This window comes from Sminthopsis crassicaudata, chromosome 5 (assembly GCF_048593235.1).
Source record: "Sminthopsis crassicaudata isolate SCR6 chromosome 5, ASM4859323v1, whole genome shotgun sequence".
NCBI classification, from domain to species: Eukaryota; Metazoa; Chordata; class Mammalia; order Dasyuromorphia; family Dasyuridae; genus Sminthopsis; species Sminthopsis crassicaudata.
Window position 1 is genome coordinate 4,033,626 of NC_133621.1, and position 5,914 is coordinate 4,039,539.

A 5,914-nucleotide genomic window follows, 5' to 3' on the forward strand; every position below is an offset into this window, starting at 1 on the left:
AATTCAAAGCTTTCCTTTTTTTTGTCTTTGATCCAATAACGCAATTTTAAAGCATCTTCAGGCCAAGAGTTAGTAAGAAACACACCATACAGCCCGGGGTATGGAGAGAGAAGGGAAGGGCACAGAGGAGGTCATTAAGAAAAGGATTCTTCTGTGCTGGCTAATATTGAAATGCTAACATTACAAAGCAAGGAAAGCCTCGTTCTTACATCTGATTTGGAAAGCAGAGGCTAGGACGTGCACATTTTGCAAACATTCCAACCATGTTTGTGTGGATCAGAGCTCTGTCTGGACAATTAAACACATGAAATGTCTGCCTGCTTCATGCTGGGGCGTGTGCCCAATGCTGGCACAGAGGCGGAGGTAAACCAGGCTCAGTCCCTGCCTTTGTGGACCCTAGAATGGGGTGCAAAATGCCTAACACTTTTAGAGATCTGCCTGAAGGGGACACAGAACCCACATGAGAGAGCCCCAAGGTGCTAGTTGAGGTCTGAGAAGGGCAGATCCTTTCCAGCTGGAACCCCAAAAGGCAGGGCTGGAAGGGACCTCAGAAGCCACCTGATAGAGTCCACTCCTGAGCAAGATTCTCCGCCGAGACATCCCTGCTGAGACCATCCAAGACTTCTTTGAAGATCCCCTCGGAGGGAGAGGTCCCAAGGCAGCTCTTTCCCTTTGGACAGTTCACTGTCTGGGCGTTCCCCACTCCCATCCCTGACAACAAGCCCAAGCTTGCCTCTTTGCAATCAGCCCTGGCTCTGACCCACAGTCCCAGCCAAAGACTTCAGTCACGTGCAACCCAGGAAACCTTGGACTCTGCAGCTGGGTTCACCCGCTGCCCTCTGCCCTCCCCAGCAAACAACTCCACATGCTCTTTGTAGGGTACAGACTGTGTCCCTCGCTGTCCCAGTCACCCCCTCTGGACACTGTCCTGTCCCAAATGAGACTGAATCGGGTCCCTCCCACAGCTGTGATGCGACCTCGGCAGAGAACAGCAGTACTGCCTCCGCCCCATGGGTGACCTGGACCATAAGAGTCATAGCTGGGATATGAACTCAGTTCCCGTAAGTCCAGAGCTGGCTCTTTCTACTTCCCCTCTGGGCCTCTGGGATAGAGGGCATTGAGAAAGTCAGAGAACGGGATGGGCGGAAAACATCAGGGGAGGGCTGCTCCTGATGCCGGGAATAAGGTGCTCTGGCCAGTAGAGCCATGGCCAAGACTCTGCGGGCTCCCTGCCTGGAGCGCTTCCAGGTCTTTTGTCATTACAGGGCTAGAAAGGCATTCATGTGTCTGGACTGGGTCAGATCTGGGTCCTTCCAGTGCTGAGATCCTGAGATTTTTTGTCTCTTTGCTCCCAGAGACCCTCCGTCTGACTGGCCATAAGAAGGTCTGCCCTACTGCGGGAACGTGATTTCCCACAGATTCGAGGGCACCCCCTGGGACCCTGGCAGCCTGAACCAGCTCCGTGCCTTGACCTCCTTGGGGTGAGCACTGATTTCGCCTTCCAATGAGGACACAGAATTTCTTGTTTGAGGGCAGCCGCTGACTGGGTCTCCCTTTAGCCAGAGCCACAGTTGGGGAATGTTGGGGTCTGGGGAGAGTTCCACCACCCGAAAGCCCCTGCTGTTCTGGGCTTCTCTGCCAGTTCTGGGGTTTGCTCCTGCCGCTCCTCGCTCCAGATGGGAGTAGCCCTCACCCTGAAGCTGGCCAGGCCAGGTCTTCTGGTTCTTATGGACCCCCTCCGTATCTAAAGGAGGCCATCCCAGACTCGTGTGTGCTGCTTTGTCCCCTTGCCAAGCAGGATGACATCCAGAAGGCTCCCCAAGGGGCAGATTAAGAAGGGCCCCCCTCCACTGACTGCCCTGGGGTGCCCAAACCTGCTTGGGCTGTGCCCAGACCAAGCCTGCGTGCTCCTACTTCCAGGGTTCACTGACCCTGCCCAGCCCTGGAACCTTTCTCCCTGTCCTACCGGAAGTCTCAGAAAGGGAGGGTGTGGACCTCCATGTCCTTGCCCAAGCCTTGTTGAACCCACCGATCATTTCAGTTCCTCCATAGAAGGTCACAGTATCAGACTCAAAGACGACCCAGCCTCCTCATTTGCGTGGAAGGGGAAGGAGACCTGACTTTGAAGTCAGAGAGCCCACGTTCAAATCTTAGCTCTATTAAAAACTGACAGTATGCAGAGGGCAAACTGCCTCACTCCTCTGAGCCTCAGTTTCCCCATCTCCAATATGGGCCTTTGTTCTAGAGGATCCCTGAGGTTCTTTTCTGTTCAGAACTATGATCTCAGAGGCTCTGGGACATTCTTTTTTCATTCCTTTTCTGCCTATCTGAATCAATAAATCTGCTCTAATAATGAGATAATGAAGTGAGTTCATGCACAAAGACTTCCTTCTTTACAAGATAAAGCAGTGTTTATGATTTCACAGACTGCTGCGGACTCAGAAACTCTATAGACTGTAACTCAGGCACTGCCGTGGCACCGCCACCTGCCCGTGGCTTAGATCTGCATGTGGGCAATTGGTAAAAATCAGGATTGCCTAAAGATTGCTAATCGGCCTGCCTCAGAGCCAGCTGTTCCCACACTGACAGAATCAGGAGGCTACGGAGTATTGGGCAACCTTGATGTTCTTGGGGGGTAAATAATAATCTTTCTTTGAGATGGAAAAAAATCTTTCTCTTTATCATAACTAATGGGCAAGAATTTTAAAATAAAATGGAAGCGTTAAATAAATATTCTTCTGACGATTTCTGAGGCACGCTGCGGGTGAGAAGCTTAGCTCCCAGGACCCCAACTGAGCAAAATGAAATATTGTCTCTCTGCCGCTCCTCCAGGAGTCTAGATTCTGAACATTTGGGGCAGGTGGCTGAGAGAGCCACACAGCCCGCTGCCAAACCTGGGCCTAGAAGTCTTAGCTCCACGGGACGGATGATGAGACTTCCCTCTTCTCCGTAGAGAAGCAGAGGATTATGGGTGTGGGCTTGGATTCGGGAGATCCCCAGTGCCAGCCCTCGCCCTTAGTGGCTAAGCCTCCTTAGGCAAGCCACAAACCTCCTGAGCTGCATCTGCAAAATGAGCAGGATGCTCCTTGTCCCACCAGGGTCACTGGGCCTTAGTGAGGAAAGCTCTTGGCGAGTTTTAGTGCAAGCTACAAGTGCTCTCCTGCACTTACAGCTACAGACAAGGATAGGACCAGGAGGCTGCGGCAGAACGGGCATGGAGGAGCGCGGAGGGGGGAGCACCTAGAGGCCCATCCAGCAGACAAAGCTGGACGTCAGGGAGGACTGTCTGACTCATGAAACTTGTAAAGATCCCAATAAAACTGAGTCTTCCAGCCCTTGGATGCAGTTCTCCAGCATTTTACTGCCCTCATTTTCAGACAACAGAGCTCGATTTCTGCATAAGTTATAACAGCATCCACCCGGCCATCCGCCCGGCCCTGGTTCATCGCTGCATTCTCACGTACAAATGGTACCTGCTACCAAGTCAAGTAACTAAATTTTCTCTCGCCCGGTTTTCTGCACATCTTCAAAGTCCTGATGGTCATTCGGGGAAGTGCGTCTCAATAAGAAAGCTCTGCCACATATGATAGCCAGCTCATGCTCTTCCCCAGCTGTTCCCCAGGCAGGGACAGAACCGGAAGGTCCTTTAGCTGTGGCTGATGCAGCAAATGATGGGGCAGCAGGGGAGGTGCTTTAGGAGAAGTGTCGGGGTTCGGTCATGTGAGGAATTCACAATGGCCATTCTCTCTGTTTAGGAGAAGATTACAGACAAAATAAAAGGTACAATAGACACCAGGAATGATAAATATGGACTAGAGCGGGAGCGCATATAAAAGACAAGTTCCTTCGTGGAACTCCCCATTATCCAGTAGAAAGGGGACATTTCCCCATGAGGTTAGTGGCCCTTAGTTGGGGCACTCAGCACCCCTAACGAGTTATACATGAGGAGAAAAAGTGGGCTTGAGAAGCAGAGTGAGGGTAGGAGAGATACCACGCAGCAAGATTACACATGATCGAGTCTGATGCCTCTCTTCAGCAATGAGATGACTCAGGCCAGTTCCAATGGTCTTGGGACTGAGATCCATCTGCACCCAGGGTGGGACCGTGGGGACTGAGTGGGGACCACAACACAGCATTGTCACCCTTTTTGTGGTTGTTTGCTTGTTTTTTGTTTTCTTTGTCGTTTTTTTTTTTCCTTTTTGATCTGATTTTTCTTGTGCAACAAGACATTTGTGGAAATATGTATAGAAGAATTATGTATGTTTAACATATATTGGATTACTTGATGTCTAGGGGCAGGGTGGAGGGAAAGGGAGGGGAAAATTGGATACAAGATTTTGTAAAGGTGAATGTTGAAAATTATCCATGTATATATTTTGAAAATAAAAAATAATAATTAAAAAAGGAAATACCACGTGGCGTGTGGGGGGGGGGGGAACAAAGGCAAAAAATCCCAAGAGGCAGTGTCTGGTGGACTGGCCCAGAGGGTTCAGCCACGATGGCTTGGGCCATAAGTAAATTTATGGGGAAAATTTAACGTCTGGGACCTGACTAGGGTTTCTGAGAGGACATGGCTGGGCTCCCCAGAGCCTCCACAGAGGAGGGGCCTCTCGGATTCTGACCCATTGACTTCCACACAGGATGGGACCAGGAGCTAAACTGATCTCTATCAGGCCCCCCCTCTGCCTGCCCCAGGGAACAATTCCATCAATGCTCCAATTTCTCTCTGCCGATGGCACTCACCATTCAGGACCTCATCACTTTCAGAGGAATCTCTTGGAGGATGAGAGGCTTGGTCAGGATGCTCATAAAACCCATGGAGCTCTCTTGGAAGTAGGGCCAGAAAGTTAGTCAGTGAGAAGGGCTACACTATAAAGTCTTAGGAGGAGAAAAGAGGATGGGCGAGGGATCGCTGCCGTCAGGTTGTACCAACTCTGGGAGCCGATTGTTAAATCTTCAGTATGAGACACATAGAAATCGGCAAACACCGAGTCATGGTTTGATTTAGTGTTTCATTTGTTCCTAAGGAAGATAATGGAGAAAATGTTCATAAGGCTGACTAACCTCGAAAGTGGTATGAGCCCGTCCTCATCCCCACTACTCCCCCCAAAAGCCACTAGTGAAACACTCCATCCCAGCCCTGGTTGTTGCATGGGAGAAGAGGTTTTAAAAATCGAGTGGCTGCCGGGGCGCGGGCCAGGAGCAGAGGAAGGGCCTCATTTACGTGGGGCCAAGGATCTTGTCTCGTTCAGTGGGCGGCCCCAAAGAACCCAAGGGCTAATCAGCCGAAGAGGGAAGGGAGGAAGCCTCTGTCTCCAGGATCCAGCCGAGTCACTGTGGTTTTCCGCGGCTGGGATGAGGGCTTGGCGGCCATGAGTGAGGGAAGTCCTTCTGCTTCTGGGAGGGACCTTCGGACAGCCAGAATCAGCGGCGTTTCCAAGCCCGGGCTCTTGTAATGAGAGAGAAAGTCGACTTCTCGCCCGGGGAGGGCGTTCTAGACACAGGAAGGGCCCGGCCCCCGCTGCCCCCACCCCCGCCCCCGGGGAGGCAGAGTCAGGCGCTGAGGGCCCCTCCTTTCCGGGGGCCAGGTGAGCCTGTGTCTCGTTTCCCTTCGCACCCGTTTGAGCAGAAACGAGGGTTTTGGTCCCTCTCTTGGGGCAGCTCTGTTTTGCCCCTGCAGCCAGCGCCCCCCAGCTCTGGTGAGCCCCCCTGCGCGTTAGGGGGTCTCCCCCTCTCCCACACTGGGAGGCCCGGGCGGTTACTGCAGTAAGGGGAGGCGGCCTGGGCCCGCTCTGACTTGGAAGAGGCAGAGCGGGTCTGTGCCCCTGCTGTGGCAGCTCCCGGGGGCTTCAGGAGGTGGGTTCCCGCGGCTTACGGCCGCTGCCGGGATCGCCTTCCCGCCCGGAGAGCAGGA

At 52.6% G+C, this 5,914-nt stretch overlaps 1 long non-coding RNA gene across 1 annotated transcript; it reads left to right on the forward strand.

Annotated features, from left to right (window-relative positions):
* The first annotated feature begins 877 nt into the window (after window positions 1–877).
* On the forward strand, window positions 878–2,731 carry LOC141542484 (uncharacterized). Its single transcript, XR_012482174.1, has 2 exons — window positions 878–1,061; window positions 1,356–2,731. It is a non-coding gene; the product is annotated as an uncharacterized LOC141542484 (long non-coding RNA).
* The last annotated feature ends 3,183 nt before the right edge of the window (window positions 2,732–5,914 follow it).